Raw genomic sequence first — 21,043 nt, 5'->3', positions numbered from 1 at the left:
GCTGAAACTCCAATACTTTGGCCACTGGATGCGAAGAACTGACTCATTTGCAAAGACCCTGATGCTGGGAAAGATTGAAGGTAGGAGGAGAAGGGGACAACAGAGGATGAGATAGTTGGATGGCATCACTGACTCAATGGACTTGAGTTTGAGTAAGCTCCAGGAGTTGGTGATGGACAGGGAGGCCTGGCGTGCTGCAGTCCATGGGGTCACAAAGAGTTGGACATGAATGAGTGACTAAACTGAACTGAAGATAATGCTTAGAAAGATATTCAATAAAAAAGATACCATAAAAGTCTGAAAAATGCTTTCAAATCAAAATACATTTAACTCAAAATCACAATGAAGTACCACTTTAGACACACTAGGATGGTTATCCTAAAAAGAATGACAATAACAAGAGTTGGCAAAGATGTGGGAAAACTGGACCCTCATATACTGCTGATAAGAATGTAAAATGATGCAGATACTTTGGAAAGCAGGTTGGCAGTTCCTTAAAAAGTTAAGCCTAGAGTTACCATATGACCCAGTAATTCCACTCAAGGTACACCCAAGAAAATTGAAAAGATATGTCCCCACAAGATTTTGCACATGAACATTCATAGCAACATTATAGGCTAAAAAATAGTGGAAACAATCATAAACTGATAAACGGACAAGCAAAATGTGGTATACTCATACAACAGAATATTATTAGGCAATAGAAAGAAACGAAGTACTGATATACACTAAGACATAGATGAGTCTTAAAAACTTTGTGCTATATGAAATAAGCCAGAATCAAAAAGCTACAAATTATATGACACCATAAAATGTAAAACACTGTCAGAATAAGCAAGTCCATACTGACATAAAGTATATCAGTGATTGCCAGGTCCTAGGGAGAGGGTGAAATGGGGAGTGACTGCCAATGGGTACAGGGTTTCTTTTTGGAGTCATAAAAAATGTTCTGGAATTAGATGGGGATGCTGCTGCTCCTGCTGCTAAGTCGCTTCAGTCCTGTCCGACTCTGTGCGACCCCATAGATGGCAGCCCACCGGGCTCCCCCGTCCCTGGAATTCTCCAGGCAAGAACACTGGAGTGGGTTGCCATTTCCTTCTCCAGTGCATGAAAGTGAAAAGTGAAAGTGAAGTTGCTCAGTTGTGCCCGACTCTTAGTGACCCCATGCACTGCAGCCTACCAGGCTCCTCTGTCCATGGGATTTCCCAGGCAAGAGTACTGGAGTGGGGTGCCATTGCCTTCTCCAGATGGGGATGATGATTACACAACTCTGTGAACATATTAGAAACCACTGAATTATATACTTCAAAAGGATGAGTTACCTTGTAAATAACCTATAATGGAAAAGAATCTGAAAAGAGAATATATGTATACATATATATATATGAACCAGTTTGCTATATACCTGAAATTAACATGACACTGTAAATCAATTAGATTTCAATATAGCTCAGTGGGTAAAGAATCTGCCCACAATGCAGGAAACACAGGAGATTCAGGTTGGATCCCTGGGTCAGGAAGATTTCCTGGAGAAGAAAATGGCAACTCACTCCAGTATTCTTGCCTGAAAAATCCCATGGACAGAGGAGATTGGCAGTCTACAGTCCAAAGGGTCAGAAAGAGCTGGACATGACTGAGCCACTAAGCATGCACGCAAAATTTTTTAAGAGGGTGAATTGTGTGATATGTGAATTAAATGTCAATAAAGCTGCTATAAACTGTACTAACTTTAAAACTAAAATGTTGTATAATATTATGCATGTAATTTTAAAAAAAATGTATAGAATAAGGAAGAAAACAACGATGAAGAAAGAATTGCAAGTTAACCATAATGGGTTGCTTTCACTCCAAAAGGCTTAGAAACTTTTATTCTAATCTGGATCATCAGAAGATAGGATTATATTTGAAAAAGTGGCATAGAAAACTTTCCAGCGAAGTCAGAACTTACTTCTTTAGAAAGGAAAGCTAACTTAAAAGAAAAATTTTGCAAGTTTTATGTTGTCTTGTTTTTCTCCTTTTTGCTTGATTTGAGTTTGAAGATAGGAATGACTTGGATTAATTTGACTAGGTTTAATCATTATTATAAAATTAATTATCTTTGGGAAAATTAATATTTATCAAATATTACCTTCTTTCATATGAGTACGTGGTATAATATGTAAAATGTCAACAACAACAACAACAAAAAAACAAACAGGGGGCAAGAACCACAGAATGAAACCAGAAAAACCTTGCTTTTTTAAAAAAATAAAAAGGCTCATTTTAAAACCCTGAGTTTGGGATCTGGAATGCAAAACATCTCAGCTTGGCATTTGAATGCTTTCTCCTCCCAAGCCCAACACATTCTTTTCTCTGTCTTCATGTTAAGGTTGGGTATAAGTTTCATCAATTCCTGGGTATGATCCAAATTAGATTTGGATTTGTACCTATGAGAAGGCCATGGACAGAGGAGCCTGGCAGGCTACAGACCACAGGGTTGCGAAGAGTCGGACACGACTGAGTGGCTGAGCAAGCACACACCTATGAGAACCTATGATCTAAGTAGTACTCGGCTTAACTCCAGTTCTCAGAACTTAATGCTTATCTCCGTAGCATGATAATGAAACACTGGCAGATATAAAGAAGTGGCATTTATTCTAGTCATATTAAAGATTTTAGAATAAATTATTTCTTTTTTAGGAAAGTTCTTTGAGGGCAAAGCTTAACATAAATCAGAGGTATTATTGTTATAATTTCAAATAGAGTAAATATCCATCCACCCACAATGCTTTAAGTATTTGGAGAAAAGATACAAAGTTCTCCCAGGAGCTCTTCAGCTCTGAGAGGGTCGAAGTACTATGTGGCTTTGGACCCTTTTCCTTGTTCTCTGTATTCTTCAGAAGCAAGCTCAGAGAGGGTTAGGCAAACTGGTCAAGGTAACACTGTAATGGCTGGACTAAATTTAAACTCTAACTTTTTAAAGTTCATTACTTTCTCCTGACATCTAGTTCCCTCACATTATTTCAACTTCTTCTTTGGGACTCCTTGAATTTACTCTAAGTAACATCTCCCTTGACAAAAATAAATAAATAAATAACAAAATATGCTCTTTTAAACGGGCAAAAAGAATGTATATTTCTTCACATAACTTTAATAAAAAGGGGCTTCAAGGGACTGCCCTGGTGGTCCAGTGGCTAACTCCAAGTTCCTAGTGTGGGGACCCAAGTTCGATCCCTGGTCAGGGAACTAGATCCCACTTGCTGCAACTAAGACCGGGTGCAGTCAAATAAATAAATATTTTTTTTAAAAATAAAGGAGTTCATATTGGTTAGGTAAAGATAACAAATCCAGCCCTGTTAGCTTTAAAGGGGAATGAATAAGTGATTAGAAGGTATATTTGGACTGCTGGAGAGGAACAGATAGGGACTTTCTCTTGAGTGATTTATTTTAGCCTTTTATTTAAAGCAGCCCTTATTTTTAGGTTGTTTGATTAACAGCCAAATTAGAAGATCAGCAAATTTCTCAGTGGGCAATTTTAACCTTCCAGAATTGGAAATGCCCTTGCATTTTCACTACCCTCTTTAAAAATAAAACCAACCCCGTTTCAGGACACTGGTCCCAAGACAGACCATCTCTAAGACCTCTAAATATATCAAAACCAATATTCCGGGACTGGGAGGGGTGATAGTGGTGGTGTCTACACAGCATACTTCATGGCTCCAATGCACTCTCCATGCTCTCTTTGGTTATTTTCCTGTTTATCAGAACTAGCCAGCTGCCTCAGAACCTAGCAAGCAGAATATTCCTATTCTACCAGCCATTGCTGGTTTTCATAAATCAAACTGTGAGGCTGATGAAATTGTCTTAAGGAAAAAAAAAAAAGCAAACAGCTAATAGATTTAACAGCTCCTTTTGGAATCATGAACTTTGGATGTCAAGACAAGAATTTAACTTGTAGAAAACTCAGTGGTCAGACAGGACCCAAATATGGCCAGAAGGAAAGGCAAAGAAATTCCACCAAAAGGAATTTGATTACTTCCTAGGAACCTGAATGTGAAAATACACAGTAAATGGTAAAGGCCTTGCTCCACGAGACCACCCCCTGGAGCTCCAATATAAGAGCGGGATATGATCTCGCTTTGTGACGGCTTGTAGTCCTTTCACTTCCTATCACGAATGCCCGTTTTTTGAGGCAGGAATGTGCAATGCATGCATATTTAGGATTCTGTTTACTTTCCAGGAGGTGTGGATGTGGTTCCAGGGAACTACTCTTTCACTGAATGAAGAGGTTGAGATTACGACCTATTCTTAGCTGATCTCTGTGTTTTCTTTCTCCATCACAGTATTTGGTTCAGGCCAATCAATGCCAACTAACCTAAATTATGGGACCTCTCTTTGAGGTTTTTTGGGGAGACTATCCCTTCTGTTGGGCTTCCCAGGTGATGCTAGTAAAAAACCCGTCTGCCAATATAGGAGACTGAAGAGATGTGGGTTCGATCCCTGAGTCGGGAAGATTCCCTGGAGGAGGGCAGGACAACCCACTCCAGTATTCTTGCCTGGAGAATCCTATGGACAGAGGGGCCTGGTGGGCTACAGTGCATAGGGTCACAGAGTTGGACATGGCTGAAAAATTGAGCACGCTCGATTCTGTTGGACTAAGGGATGTGAGGGAACTCGGAGTTGCCAAGAGGACACATGTGGAGCCTGAGGATGAAGCCAGGGCAGCAGAGAGCCCAGACAGACGTGGAGACAGACAGAAGCTGCATCCCCACAGCATTGCTTGCACCTCAAATCCTGCCCTAACACCCTTGGATTTCTCAGTTACACAGACTCTCCTTCTCTGTTAAATCAGTTTAAGTTAGGTCCTCCATCACTAGCAACAGAGAGGGCCCACACTGCTATACATTTTATTTACACAGATGTCCTGGTGTAAACTATAAAATATAAATGCATCCATAATTTCAGCCATTTCTATTGGGAGATAATTTGCAGAATCTGTTTGAAATAGACGTTGCTGGAAATATATCTAGGACAAATGGAGGTAATTATGTACTTTGTAAAATATGAACTTATGCAACATTACTTTATTGTACCAAACATTGTTACAACCAGAACTCCTACACACACATATCACTGACCACCCCTGGGGCCACAAGTGAGTCCAACCAATCTGAGGACAGCAATGCCCAGACTCTCACATGCAGAGAGTTGTTTATTTATGTAAGCAATCAGAGTCCAGTAATTAAACTGAGTGGATAGATGTTGTTTAACTTTATAAGCAACGTAAATCAATTTAGAAGTGAATTGCCAATGACGAGAGACTAATAGTAAAACAGTAAGGTTAAAAAAAAAAAAACTTTGATGGAAGACCAGAACATTTGATTAGGGTTATGAAAAAAGACATAGTCTTCTACGGGATTCATTTATAACTTTCTGTTTTAAGTCCTGATTGTTCTAAAGATACCACTGATGGAAGGGAAGGAAAAGGAATATTTATTTCTAAGCGTCTGTTATCAGTTAGGAAGCTTTCTCTAGCCCAAACACAATTTAAACTGGCTTAGAGATCACAACAAACTGTGGAAAATTCTTACAGAGATGGGAATACCAGACCACCTGACCTGCCTCCTAAGAAATCTGTATGCAGGTCAAGAAGCAACAACTAGAATTGGACATGGAAGAAAGGACTGGTTCCAAATTGGGAAAGGAGTACATCAAGGCTATATATTGTCACCCTGCTTATTTAACTTATATGCAGAGTACATCATGAGAAACGCTGGACTGGATGAAGCACAAGCTAGAATCAAGATTGTCGGGAGAAATATCAGTAACCTCAGATATGCAGATGACACCACCTTTATGGCAGAAAGTGAAGAAGAATTAAAGAGCCCCTTGATGAAAATGAAAGAAGAGAGTGAAAAAGTTGGCTTAAAACTCAACATTCAGAAAACTAAGATCATGGCATCTGGTTCCATCACTTCATGGCAAATAGATGGGGAAACAACGGAAACAGTGACAGACTTTATTTTCTTGGGCTCCAAAATCACAGCAGATGGTGACTACAGCCATGAAATGTAAAAATGCTTGCTCCTTGGAAGAAAAGCCATGACCAATCTAGATGGCATATTGAAAAGCAGAGACATTACTTTGCCAACAAAGCTCCATCAGTCAAAGCTTTGGTTTTTCCAGTAGTCATGTATGGATGGATGTGAGAGTTGGACTATAAAGAAAGCTGAGCACTGAAGAATTGATTCTTTTGAACTGTGGTGTTGGAGAAGACTCTTGAGAGTCCCTTGGACTGCAAGGAGATCCAACCAGTCCATCCTAAAGGAAATCAGTCCTAATATTCATTGGAAGGACTGATGCTGAAGCTGAAACTCCAATATTTTGGCCACCTCATGGGAAGAACTGACTCATTGGAAAAGACCCTGATGCTGGCAATGACTGAAGGCAGGAGGAGAAGGGGATGACAGAGGATGAGATGGTTAGATGGCACCACCAACTCAATGGACATGAGTTTGAGTAAGCTCCAGGAGTTGGTGATGGACAGGGAAGCCTAGTGTGCTGCTGTCCATGGGGTCTCAAAGAGTTGGACATGACTGAGTGACTGAACTGACTGAACTGAATTGAGAGAATAAGGGAATCTATTGACTCACATAAAGAGAAATCCTAGAGAGCCAACTTTAGGGTCACTTTGAGCAAAAGCTTTGCAATACCATCAGGGCCATTTTTCCCATTTTTTGGTGCTTCCCTTGACTGTGTTCTCCTTCTTGTACTGACTTTTTAGTTAGGCTGGCTTTCCTAATGGTAGCAAAGTGACTACCAGCAGCTCCCAGGGTCAAATGCTTTCTCATTTACCCTCGAGGCACAAGGGGCTTCTCTTCATTCCCACCATAAAACCAAATCCTTATGCTTCACACTGGAAAAGCAAGAGGATGAAATGGATGTTACAGAGGCAACCACGATGTTTTTTTACTACCATGTGCCAGATTGAAACTAACCAGCAGGAGCTATCCGGGGGGCTGCCTAGAGTGCCAGTCTATAGGTTGCTTTCACCAGAAATGTATCTAGATGGAGAAAGTTGTTCATGGCTGTCCCATGTGAGGGTCATTAAGCCTTACATAATGCCAGGTTAATTTCCCCATAGGAAAACATGGCAACTAGGGAGAGATGAATTCTCACAGCATGTCCGTCTACTACAGTGTTGTCTTTTTTGCTTTTTTTCTCAAGCTTATCTTATATTTCATAGCATGGTGAAAGTGTTAGTCGCTCAGTCATGTCCAACTCTTTGCAACCCCATGGACTGTAACCCCCCAGGTTCCTCTGTCCATGGAATTTTCCAGGCAACAATACTGAAATGGGCTGTCATTTCCTTCTCCAGAGGATCTTTCTGACTCAGGGATTGAACCTGGGTCTCCCGTGTTGCCGGCAACTTCTTTACCATCTGAGCCACAAGGAAAGTCCCATTTCATAACATGCTTTCTCCTAAATTAACAGCAGTGTCTTAGGGTGTTTGTTTGGCCTTACTTTAGCACAGCTAATTTCTATTCTAAAGATACCAATTTTCAGGCTCACTTTTTCAGCACTATTATTTGGACCACATTCAAAGGAACTCTTAGAAGGCATTACTATTGGATACTAAAATATTTTAAATCATAGTAACAATGAATGTTAAAATGAAGGCAAAATAATTACTCATAGTTGCAAAGTACTTGTAGCAGACACCTATGGTGTCCCATCAAACACTTACCTAATGGCCACTTACCTAATGGCAAACAATAGTCTCACCTCAAACACCACCAAGTCTTTGCATTTTCTATCCCAGGGCCTTCTTTGAAATCTTAAGCTACAGCACCTACCTGACCCATAGCCAAGCAAAATGAGGAAATAATAGGTACTCAATACATATTTGTTGAATGAGATTAATAGATTGCTATGGAACTGTCTTATTAGTTGAAAAACTTCAAGGCTCTTGCTATATATCCTGAGGGGCACACATGTTTAGAACCTGAACTACTTGGGATATAAGAGTAGAGCATTCTACCATGACGGAATGGTTCTAGAACAGTGCTGTCCAATACAATGGTCACTACCCACATGTGGCTATCGAGCATTTGGTAAGTGGCTAGTGTTAGCCAATAGCTAAATTTTAAATTTTAATCTTATTTTATTGAGATATAATTGACATACTGCATTAGTTTCAGGCATACAACATAATGGTTTGCTATTTGTATACACTGCAAAGTGGTCACCATAAATAGCTATAAAATTTTTTTTCTTGTGATGAGGGCTTTTAAGATTTACTCTTTTTGTTCCCTACTCTTTTAGCAACTTGCAATATGCCATACAGTATTATTGACTTTTTATCTTTTTTATTTCATGAGGTTCTCATGGCAAGTATACTGGGGTAGTTTGCCATTCCCTCCTCCAGTGAATCACATTTTGTCAGAACTCTCCACTGTGACCCGTCCGTCTTGGGTGGCCCTAAATGGCAAGGCTCATAGCTTACAAGCCCTTTTGCCACCACAAGGCAGTGATTTATGATGCTAAAGCCTTTGACTGTGTGGATCATAACAAACTGTGGAAAGGTCTTAAAGAGATGGGAATACCAGACCATCTTACCTGTCTATTGACTCATTGGTAAAGTTCCTGATGCTGGGAAAGATTGAAGGCAGAAAGAGAAGAGGGCATCAGAGGATGAGATGGCTGGATGTCATCACCAATGCAATGGACATGAACTTGGGCAAACTCTGGGAGATGGTGAGGGACAGGGAGGCCTGGCATGCTGCAGTCCATGGGGTCGCAAAGAGTCGAACAGACAACATTATTGATTTTAGTTACTGTATTTAATTTTAATGAACTTGTACTTAAATAGTCACATGTCAAAGAGCTACCCTACTGGACAGCAAGACAGCAAATGCCAGGTACCGATACAAAAGTCCTCTTACTTAATGCCACACTCAGCTGGAAAAATGATTAGTCTCTTTGGGAAACCTACATCAGCTCCATGCCAGGCATTGTACTAGGCTTTTCTTTTATTTGATTCAAAGTCAAAACCCAGCAAAACCAGGCAGGTGGAACCAAGAAACCTGAGTGGTTACCTTGGCTAGTGTTTACAACGGGTTTCAAGCACAGATCTTCACTGCTGGATTTCTCTGTGTGGGCTTAGTCAGGTAGAGGAAGATGTGATTGAGAAATGCATGTGACAGTTTAAATCCAGCCCTTTCAGATGCATTTATATTTAAATAAGAAAAAAAGCGCTACTTTAAAACAACCACTTATGTCTAGGAAAACATCTTTGAATCCTTTATTATTAGAAAATTTTCCTTTTCCTTAGAAGAAAAAGGAATTTTTTGTGTGTCAGTGTTCAGCTTGCAAAGATCAAACCTCTGGTTTCAAAGAAGCTTCTGAACTTGGCAAGCCCTGCTTCCCATCACTAATAATAAAAAATGCTTTGTGTGCATACACCTTGTTCTGTGTGGTTAACGGAGGTCACAGTGGGAGGCAGGTGCTCAGGGGTTCTATTCTCAGCTCTCTTGCTGCCTCTGTCTCCGACCTCAGAGAGGTTGGAGGTAGATTTAAACCAATGGCTCCTGGGTACATATCAGAATGTTCACTCAAAATTCTAATAGCAGCACTTTTGATTCTGCTTTGTTGAAACAAAGCAAGGTACAGCCACACACCATCCTGACCCCTCCCCTGGGCTTCCCAGGGACCACTTTCTGACATCAATACCTTCTTTTCTTCTCCTCCACATCTCATTCTTTCCTCCACATTAACTTCCCACAGTGGTTGCTTATCATATATCTATTCAGTCAACCAGTTAGTAATAAAGATGACTGTGGTATAATTTCAGATTTTGGGGATACAAATTAATGGCATTGCAGCAGGTAAGTCTCAAATCCACAGCCTCATTACTTAAACCTGTTTGAAGCAGCTGAGCACATTGGTGATGTTCTCTGCAGGACCCAGAGGACTCGACCTCTGCACAAAGGCAGTTGTGCCCAAAGCGCAAGGATACCTTATGCCCCAGACCCAAATTCTCAGCTTCACTGCACTCCCAACAGCACCTCCCCCATCTAGATGCCAGTTTGCGTCTCTTTATCAAGGTTTCCTCTTCCGGGGCGCCTTCTGGATTAAATCTGCTGTAGGTCCCATCCAAGGTTCCAGGTTTAGTTGTTGTGGCCCTGAACCCTGTGAGGGTTCAGAGGAGTCTGCCAGCCTCATACAGTCCAAGAACCATGGAGAAAATGGCAATGTGAAGCTTCCAGCCGGCTTCCAAGGGCACACTTTTAAAATTTAGGTTTTCACAACACTGACTTCTACTCTGGGTCGCTATTGGAACGTACTGAGCAGAGGAGTGGTTAAAGGAAGACTGAACTGTGCCAGGCTTCCTCTGCTGTCTCTGGATCTCCACATATGACTCGGTCCTGTATCCTGCTGCTGTGTTCTGTCAATCTGGTGGGAAAACTTATCATTGCTCTGTCTGCTGGGTTTACTCCTTCTCCCTCATCGTTTACAATAAGCTCTGTCCCTCCAGCTCTGCTTCCAGACTCTTCCTTAGCCAGATGGATTCTCTACCTGCTGACCCATTCTTATCTTCTTGGTCACTCTGTTGCAGCCAACAAAACCAGGCCTGGCTGTCTCCATCCTAACATCAACAATGTAATAGTTTATAATCTGAAAGCAGTCTCAGGCTCTGCATGCGTTTGACTTGGGAAGGAATGTCCACTTTTTTCTCAGCCATCCCCTAGGCTAGGGTGACCCAACTCTACGAGTGGTCCCTCCCCTCCACTGGTGCCATGCCCTTGCTGCACTTGTCACCCCACTTCTTGCCTTTACAGTCTGCTTCATAAGGACCTGCCCACACTTCAAGTGAATCATCGCCTTTTGGCTATCACTTAGAAACACAGAGCTGAACTAATTTATTATTAAAAATGAGCTCTTTTGATAAAAACTGTAGAAAACCTGGAAAATACATTTAGGCTTAAATGGGAAAAATATTTGCAAATACCTATAATCCCACAGCGTGCATGCTAAGTAGCTTCAGTTGTGTCCAACTCTTTGTGACCCTATGGACCCCATATAGTCTGCCAGGCTCCTCAGTTCATGGGATTCTCCAGGCAAGAATACTGGAGTGTTTCCTGTGCCCTCTTCTGGGGGATCTTCCCAACCCAGGGATCGAACCTGCATCTCTTATGTCTCCTGCATTAGCAGTTGGGTTCTTTACCACTAGTGCCACCTGGGAAGCCCACAAACCAAATCAAAATAATCCCACTAGCCAAATACGTTTCCCAAAATTATAGATATATTTATGGTTTGTTTTACAAAATTATGATATGATAAAGTACATGATAAATGAAACAATAGTTTCATCTTGAAACTATCCGCCTTACTTCTAGTCCGGGGAAAGATTGTTCTCCATGAAACCCAGCCCCTGGTGCCAAAAATGTTGGGGATCACTGCTCTAAATGAAGACTCCAAATTCAAATGGGAGTGAACAGAGTCACAGAGGACTGTTCAGTCCCCTCAGGATCCCTTGACCTTGGGCAGGTAGTGAAGTTGGAGAAGGCATTAAAGCTTTTAGTTATTTAAACTGATTTCTAAAGACCTGCGCCTGCTAGAGCATATTCATCAATGTAGGCGAAGTAGCCTCAGCCCTCAGGTGGAGCAGATGGATAAACACACCTGGCCTCACACCACTGCTGGCTTCCAGTTCTCCTCTCAAGTGAGCAATGGGTATCAGGCAAAAAGGTGATCGTCTTTTTGAGAGACCAACTGACCCACGTTCTGATTTCTAATTAAATTCTGAAATTATACCGATTCTGAAGAACAGCTATTCGATGATAATGAGAAACTTGTAAAGCAGTAATACTGTACAGACCCATGAAGGGACGGGTGCAAACAGCAAATTGCTCAAGTACTTGCCACATCAGCAAAACAAGGAGAGGAAGGGTTTATGCAGACACATTACAGCCAAAAGCCTTCTCTTTTGAATTTTGTCCAACGATCATTTTCTGAGCGATTACCACCATATATCAATCCTCAAAATACATGCACCTTGATGTAAATCAGACTATTAACCTCTTCCAGATAAGGCAATGCAGACAAACAGATTATTTCATTTGTTCCACTTCATCTCTGACCTAGACTTATTTTCTTCAGCTTTTACATGAACACCCCCCATAAGTCAGGCATCGGGCTTTGTTGGAAGATTTGCAAAGCTGCCTAAGAAGGGATCTCTGACTTGAGGAAGGCAAAATCAAGTCATGAAACCAAAATTTCTGATAATGTGTCCAAACACACTTAGGAAGTAACAGAAGAAGTAGCAATATATTGAGAAGGAGGCAAGCTAAACAAAGCCTTGACATCAACATTTGTGGATAAGCAAAAACTACAAAGGCATCAGAAATATGATACCTGAAAACATAATAAATAAATGTGGATAAATGTGGATCAACACACAAATTCAATCTTACTACTGTACCCTGGAGATCAGATGCATTTACACCCATATCAAAGCCTGTAAGATGAGTAAGTACACTTTGGATCCTTTTTAAACATAATAATTACTCTTCATAAAAGTTCAGAGTAAACATCAATTTCCATGTAATTAAAATCAGTGTCTTTGTTCACATAACAGGATAATGCCATCAGAGAAGATGCTGGTCTGAGAAGGACAGACAAATGCCTTAGGGAAAGTCATCTCTAGCTAGTTCAATGATAAACTGGAGTTTATGGATTATCTAACTATCAGGGAATTTTTAACTATCTTTGATACTTTCAGGACTTTTTACCTGAAGATGGAAAATGAGCTATGGCTCACAAAATAGGGATAAGCTTGAATTTCCAAATTTGTAGTCTGATCACTATTCAAATGTAAGTTGCTTGTCTTATAATTGTAGAGGGATCCAGAAAGTCCAGAGCCCCTGCTGAGCTTTAGAACACTGAGTGAATGTCACTGTCATGGAACATTTTCACGCAGTAATGGTCTCCCTGCTGTTGGATAACAGCTGAAGCAAACCCACTGATGAGAAATAAATGGGGAAGCACAGCAGTGTGCTTCCAGAGCTGGAAACACTTGCCCTTTCAAGGTGCTCAATCACTCTGACTTCATTTCTATGTATCAGAAAGTGAGTGATGAAGAATGAGCTGTGTGAGGTCAATAGACGCCAGCAGGATCCACAGACGCTTTCGCCTCATTCTCTTGCTTGATGGCTGCTGTCAAGAAGGGTGGCTTGTAAAGCAGGACCACAGCGAGAGCAGCACTCCTGCCTGTGAAAAGGCGGTCTGATCTGGCTGGATCATCTGTTTTATATAGTAGATCAACTTTTATTCATCTTCATTTCTGATGCGATCTCTGGTTGAAGAAAACAAGGCTCAGCAGTGTGGGATCACCTCGCCATCCGAATCAGCTGTCACAGTACTGGTACAAGAGGTTCATATATAACCTGACACTTTACTTCTTCAAGGGAATGGTTCCTATTGTGCTTGATCAAAGAGTGACTTACTCTGTCTTACACATTAATTGCTAGGATGTAATGCTCCATGATACAAGGGTTCATCTCTATCCCTCCCATGGAGACATTCACTTCACGTTAGCTGGAGGTCTGACCAAGAAAACTAAACCCCTGACTCAGCAAAGTAAACCCTGGAGTGTGTGTTTACTGTTCTCACTTCATTCACTTCACAATCTTAGTAGAAAAGAAAGGAACACATTCAAAATTTTGGAAGCTGGGGAGAAAAAGACTTCAAAAGAAGTACTCACTGCAAATTCTTGTGTTTTGGTAACTCACCAGCTGTTCCCATTTTATTTTTCCCTTGATGACTTCTACTACATGGCCCGTACTTTTCCAGCCTCCCTTGAAACTGAGCATGGCCATGTGACACAATGCTGACCAATGAGATCCAAATGAAAGTATGAGCCAATAAACATGCTTAATTATTTCCAGTGAAAGAAAGGAAGAAAGAGAAAACAAAAGGAAATAGAAAAAAAGGGGGAAAAAATCTTTCCTTCACTCTGCTGCTGCTGCTAAGTCGCGTCAGTCGTGTCTGATTCTGTGTGACCCCATAGACGGCAGCCCACCAGGCTCCCCCGTCCCTGGGATCCTCCAGGCAAGAACACTGGAGTGGGTCGCCATTTCCTTCTCCAATGCATGAAAGTGAAAAGTGAAAGTGAAGTCACTCAGTCGTGTCTGACTCTTCTCGACCCCATGGACTTCGGATTACCAGGCTCCTCCGTCCTTGGGATTTTCCAGGCAAGAGTACTGGAGTGGGGTGCCATTGCCTTCTCTGTTCCTTCAATCTACATCTCTGTTTATACACCTTCCTCTCTCAGTCGATTATTCTGGAAAGAGTAGACACCTGAGAAAATTTACCCAGCACTCATCTCCTCCTACCTGGGCTTCCAGTTTGGGATCCACTCCATTCCTGAGACTCAAAGAGTCGGACACAACTGAGTGACTAAGCAGGCATCCTGTGCCATGCTGAGTTGTGTCCGACTCTGTGCGACCCCATGGACTGCAGCCCACCAGGCTCCTCTGTCCATGACATTCTCTAGGCAAGAATGCTGGAGTGGGTTGCCATTTCCTTCTCCGTAAGCATGCATCTATATCAGCAGTTTTGTAGTGATTATATGTTGAAATGATAATATTTTGGATATACTGGGCTAAATAAAACATGTTATAAAAATTAATTTCTCCTGTTTTGTCTTCTGAATTTTAATGCGGCTATTAGAAAACTTAAAATTATGTATGTGACTTGGGTTTTCAGCCTGCATTGTATTTCTATTGAATAGTGAGTGCTGAGGTAAAGGGTTACTTTACCAATCTATGTAAGATGATGAAGACAAACTAAGCTAAATGCATCAGTCCTTCCAATGAACATTCAGGGTTGATTTCCTTTAGGATTGACTGGCTTGACCTCCTTGCAGTCCAAGGGACTCTCAAGAGTTTTCTCCAATACCACAGTTCAAAAGCATCAATTCTTTGGCACTCAACCTTCTTTATGGTCCAGCTCTCACATCCATGCATGACTAGTGGAAAAACCATAGCTTTGATTATATGGACCTTTGTTGGCCAAGTAACATATTATAGGCTCTGACTGAAGAAACCTCTTTAATAGCATTTTCATCATATTTGACTACAGAAACCTTTCTTCTCTCCCAGTAATACTTATTAATATCTTAAGAAACACACTCAAGGAACACAATTTGAGAAGTGCTTTTCCATGGATACCTAATTCTGTAGTAGGATAAAAGATCAAATAGGATTATATCAAATGTATGGCTTTTAGGGCATATTTATAAACAAATTACTTTGTCACTTCAATCAAATAGATCTATTTTTCCAGGTTCCTCTATAAGCCTAAGAATATTTGGGGGTATTTTATCCTTTTTAAAATTTAAAGTGCTCAAATTAAATGCCAGATTTTCCATGAGTAGCTTGCTATCAGTGCAAGAACTGCTGTAAGTTCACTACAAAGAAAAATTCTTGCATTCATTTGAATATGGGCTATCTGATGGTCTAGTAAAAGATTATCCCATTAAAACAGTTTGAAGGACAAATATAATTTTCCATGGCATCCATTAAAATTGGGATGAGGCACAAAGTTTTTTTCTTATAAACTGCTTTAGTTAAAAAATGTGCAAGCCACTATCATTTACATTACTTATGGTGCCTTTGGTATGTTGATTCAGAAAATGAGTTGGGTAGTAACACACTTTATAAGAGGCAGCAGATGGCATAATAATTTCCCTTGCTCAGCAACTCATATGTTATCTACTATGGGCACTGTCTAGATTTCCATACTAATGTACAGTATTAGAACATTTAACAGCAGGAGGCCCCAGCTCCTACAGCCAAGGGTCTAGGTATAAGAGTCAGGCACTACATAAATAACAAGCCATAGCCAAAGAAAGGAGATCAGGCCAAGATTTTAAATTTCCTTTGGATTTAAGGTATCTTGAAATGCCATAATTTTTAAAGCCACTTTAAAGCCTGAATCACACCATCACTTTGTATTTATGCAGTATATTTAGAAGATGTTGTATAAATTGGATCTTATTTTTCCTCAAAAAAGTTCCTACCTGATAAATGAGGAGTTAGGGGAGGAAGACAAAGCATTGGATATAAAATAGATGGTTCTTGGACTCACTAGCTGATTGATCTGATTGTTGTTCAGTTGCTCAGTCATGTCCAACTCTTTGCGGCCCCATGGACTTCAGCATGCCAGGCTTCCCTGTCCTTCACTACCTCCCAGAGCTTGCTCAAACTCATGTCCATTGTCGATGATGCCATCTAACCATCTTATCCTCTGTCGCCCCCTTCTCCTGCCTTCAATCTTTCTCAGTGAGTCACCTCTTTGCTTCAGGTGGCCAAAGTATTGGAGCTTCAGCATCAGTTCTTTCAGTGAATATTCAGGCTTGATTTTCTTTAGAATTGACTGGTTGGATCTCCTTGCAGTACAAGAGACTCTCAAGAGTCATCTTGAACACCACAGTTCAAAAGCATCAATTCTTCAGCGCTCAACCTTCTTTATGGTCCAACTCTCACATCCATACACATGGTCTGGTATTGATCTGGAGTAACCACTTAACCTCAAGTCTCTATTTCCACATTAGTAAGTTAATAGTGTCAGTCCTAATCACCTTACAGGGTTGTTGTGAGGACCAAAACAAAACAGCAGATTTCACTACAACAGAAGCTCAATGAAGGTTCAGATTTTTGTCCTTTTTGGTTTACTGCTGTATCCTTAAAACCTAGAAGTGCACCTGGTACATAGTAATCATTCAGTGAATGTTGTGAAAATGTTTTGAATATTATAAAGACATAATGTATTATATGTAAGGTATTGTTATCACTAAACTACTGAAGGGGGAAAGGAAGAGAATAGTGTAACTTGCTCAACTTATTCTTAAGTGAGAATAGAGTTAAGCTTGGATTTCAAGGCAGGTCTCGACATTCTATTTATTTGACCACCCAACAATTTTTTAGAGTATATACTACATGCCAGGCATGGTTCTAGGTACTGGATTGTTGTTGTTCAGTCACTAAGTCACGTCTGACTCTTTGCAACCCCATGAACTGCAGCACGCCAAGCTTCCCTGTCCTTCACTATCTCCTGCTCAAACTCATGTCCGTTAAGTCAGTGATGCTATCCAACCATCTCAGTCTCTGCCTTCCCCTTCTCCTCTTGCCCTCAAGGTACTGGCCATATAGTGGTAAAAAATATATACATGAGAGTCAGATGTGGGACGCCGACATTAAACAAATGAACACACAAACAACATTGTCGTAGCACTATAAAGGAAGAACACCATCTGATGTTCCCTAATTTACAGCCAGATTATATGTTTAAGTTAAAACTTACATTTTACATTTATAAGATGTCCTTTTAGAGAATATTCATTCATTTTTCTATATATCGTTATTTCAAACCAAATCAAAAGAAGTTTATTAGCATCAACTAGAACTAACCACCTGAGACAGATCTATTAAAATAAACATTTGGAAAAACAATGACAGCATTATTCATTCACCTCTACCACTTCAGTTCTCACAGCTAGAAGCCCAATGATATGTATTGACCTTAATATCAAAACTTGGATATAAGTCTCAAAACATGCCTTCAACATTATAAACTATTGCTAAACCAAATTCACACCATACCTTACTTTTAGTAAGTACTCAAAGGGTTTTGTTGAGTACTTTATTCTTTTAGAATGTTGAGGGTTATCATTAATACTCAAACATTTTCCCATGGGAATGCATATTTGTTAAATGATTAGCTTTCTCTTGCAAAAGGATTTTTTCCAAGCTAAAGACATATAATGAAGGCTCTGATTTATTGTTCCTTTGAATTCTGAATGAGTCCATTGTGATGACTTGACAAGCCCACCCGCTTTTTTTTTAGGTTTAATTTAGGCTTTTAACCTATGCAAAATTGCTTTCTACTTCACAGGCAATATTGGAGAACAGTAAGAGTTGAAACCAACCCTTTCTTTTTAAATGAACATAAGAAAAACACTGTATTTTAGAATAAAGGACAAGTGATGTAAATATGCTCTCTTAACCTGACATGGTTGACAGCTAGAATTTTAAGGTCACATATTTCCAAACATCAGTAACTTTTTAAAACTTTAAATAATAACAATAAAGGCAGAAGCATTTTATAAAACAATTTAAAAGAAAAAAATCCAAATTTTTTAGAGAAAAATTGGATTTATATAAGTTCAGGGGAAGTAAAAAATAGATTTAAATACCCATTAGAAAAGGGCGTGATAGATTTTTAAAAATCTCTTTTAAGGGAGTAAGTTTTCAAAATCATTCTGTTCAATACAATAATTTGTTACTCTAAGAAACTACAATTTACAATCTTAAATAGTTTTTACCCAGAATTATTAATTTCTTTTAAAATCAACTTTAATGTAGTATAATTTATATTTTAAAAACTAACCATTTTAAGCATAGTCAGTTCTATAACTCAGCCCAAACATTCCTAAAAATCATATAGCTATAAAAGTCCCCTCAGCAAAAAATGAAGGACCCAGAAGGAAAATGGGCTTAGAAAAATAATGAATAATATGTCATTCATACACACACACACATACATAGTGAAAGTGAAGTCGCTCAGTCATGTCTGACTCCTAGCGACCCCATGGACTGCAGCTCACCAGGCTCCTCCATCCATGCGATTTTCCAGGCAAGAGTACTGGAGTGGGGTGCCATTGCCTTCTCTACACACATACATACACAGACACAAAAGAAAAGGAGAGAAAGGGGGAGTGGGGATAAGGAGAAAAGGAGAAAAAAAAAGATACTACCTAATAAAAATGTAGCACACTTTAACAGCTTTCAGTTCAGTCGCTTAGTCATGTCTGACTCTTTGCGACCCCATGAATTGCAGCACACCAGGCCTCCCTGTCCATCACCAACTCCTGGAGTTCACTGAGACTCACGTCCATCGAGTCAGTGATGCCATCCAGCCATCTCATCCTCTGTCGTCCCCTTCTCCTCCTGCCCCCAATCCCTCCCAGCATCAGAGTCTTTTCCAATGAGTCAACTCTTCGCATGAGGTGGCCAAAGTATTGGAGTTTCAGCTTCAAACATCAGTTCTTCCAATGAACACCCAGGACTGATCTCCTTTAGAAAGCACTGGTTGGATCTCCTTGCAGTCCAAGGATTCTCAAAGAGTCTTCTCCAACACCACAGTTCAAAAGCATCAATTCTTCGGCGCTCAGCCTTCTTCACAGTCCAACTCTCACATCCATACATGATCACTGGAAAAACTATAGTCTTGACTAGACGGACCTTTGTTGGCAAAGTAATGTCTCTGCTTTTCAATATGCTATCTAGGACATAACTTTCCTTCCAAGGAGTAAGCATCTTTTAATTTCATGGCTGCAGTCACCATCTGCAGTGATTTTGGAGCCCCCAAAAAATAAAGTCTGACACTGTTTCCACTGTTTCCCCATCTATTTCCCTTAACCAACTAGAACTAAAAGACATTTATAGAACTCTCTACTCAACAGGAGAATACATATTCTTCTCAAGTGCACACAGAACATTCTCTAGGATAGACCATATGCTAGGCCATAAAACAAACCTTAATAAATTTTAAAAGATTGAAATCATATCAAGTATGTTCTCCAACTACCACAATTGAGTGAAATTATAAATTAATAACAAGCAAATAGGAAAAATTAACAAAGGTGTAGACATTAAATAACACACAACTAAATAACCAATGGGTCAAAGAAGATATCACAATGAAAATTGGAAAACACTTTGAGATGAATGAATGAAAACACAGCATACCAAAACTTATGGAACACATCTAAAGCAAATTTTTATAGTTTTAAATGCCTACAGTAAAAGAAAAAAGATTTTAAATCAATAATCTAAAGTTCCATCTTAAGACAATAGAAAAAGAAGAATAAATTAAATCTAAAGCAAACAAAAAGAGGGAAATAATAGATCAGAGTACTAATATATCAAATAGAAAATAGAAAAACAATAGAGACAACTAATAAAAGTAAACCCTGGTTTTTTGAAAAAATTGATAAAATTGGCAAACATACACTCTTCAAGCAAAGAGAAGACTCAAATTACTACAGTCAGGAATGAAAGAGAAGACATTACTTCTGACCATACAAGAAAGGATAACAAGGGAATGCTATGAACAAATGTATGGAAACAAATTAGGTAACTAAATGAAATGGACAAACTTTTAGAAGGGCACAAACTACCAAAGCTACCTTAAAAAGAAAAAGAAAATCCAAATAGATCTAGAAAAAGTAAAGATATTAAATTAGAAATTAAAAAAAAATTATTCAGAAGAAAAGTTGAGACCCAGATGGCTTCACTAGTTAATTCAAACAAAGTTTTTCAAAATAACAACTCTTCACAAACTATAAGAAAACAGAAGAGTGAACATTTCCCAACTCTTCCTATGAGGACAGTATTACCTCAGTACCAAAACCACACAAAGGATTTCACAAAAAAAGAAAACCACAAAGCAATTTTGTATGAGTATATAAGCAAAAATGCTCAACATAATACTAGCAAACTGAAACCAGCAATATACAGAAAGTATTATACAACATAACCAAGCAGGAATTATCTCAAAAATGCAACAATGACTTAACATCCAAACATCAATTAATAGATTATGTCAATAGAATAAAGGACAATTCCAACAGAATCATCCCAATAGATGCAAAATATGTTAAAAAATTCAACATTTCATGATAAAAATATTCAACAAAATAAGAACAGAAGGAAACTTCCTCAATATGTCAAACAACATCTACAAAAACCCTCAGCCAATTAAACTTACGGGCTTCCCTCACAGCTCAGTGGTAAAGAATCTCCTTGCCAATGCAGGAGACACAGGATCAATCCTTCGGTTGGGAATATACCCTGGAGAAGGAAATGGCAGCCCACATCAGTATTCTTGCCTGGAAAATCCCATGGACAGAAGAACTAGGTGGGCTGCAGCCCATAGAGTCTCAAAAAGGTTGGACACAACTTGGTGACTAAACAACAACAACAATCAAACTAAAGGA

Source organism: Bison bison, unplaced genomic scaffold (assembly GCF_000754665.1).
Source record: "Bison bison bison isolate TAMUID 2011002044 unplaced genomic scaffold, Bison_UMD1.0 scf7180017864228, whole genome shotgun sequence".
Classification (NCBI taxonomy): Eukaryota; Metazoa; Chordata; class Mammalia; order Artiodactyla; family Bovidae; genus Bison; species Bison bison.
The sequence above is the reverse complement of the archived record's forward strand: the minus strand, read 5'-3'. Positions refer to the sequence as shown.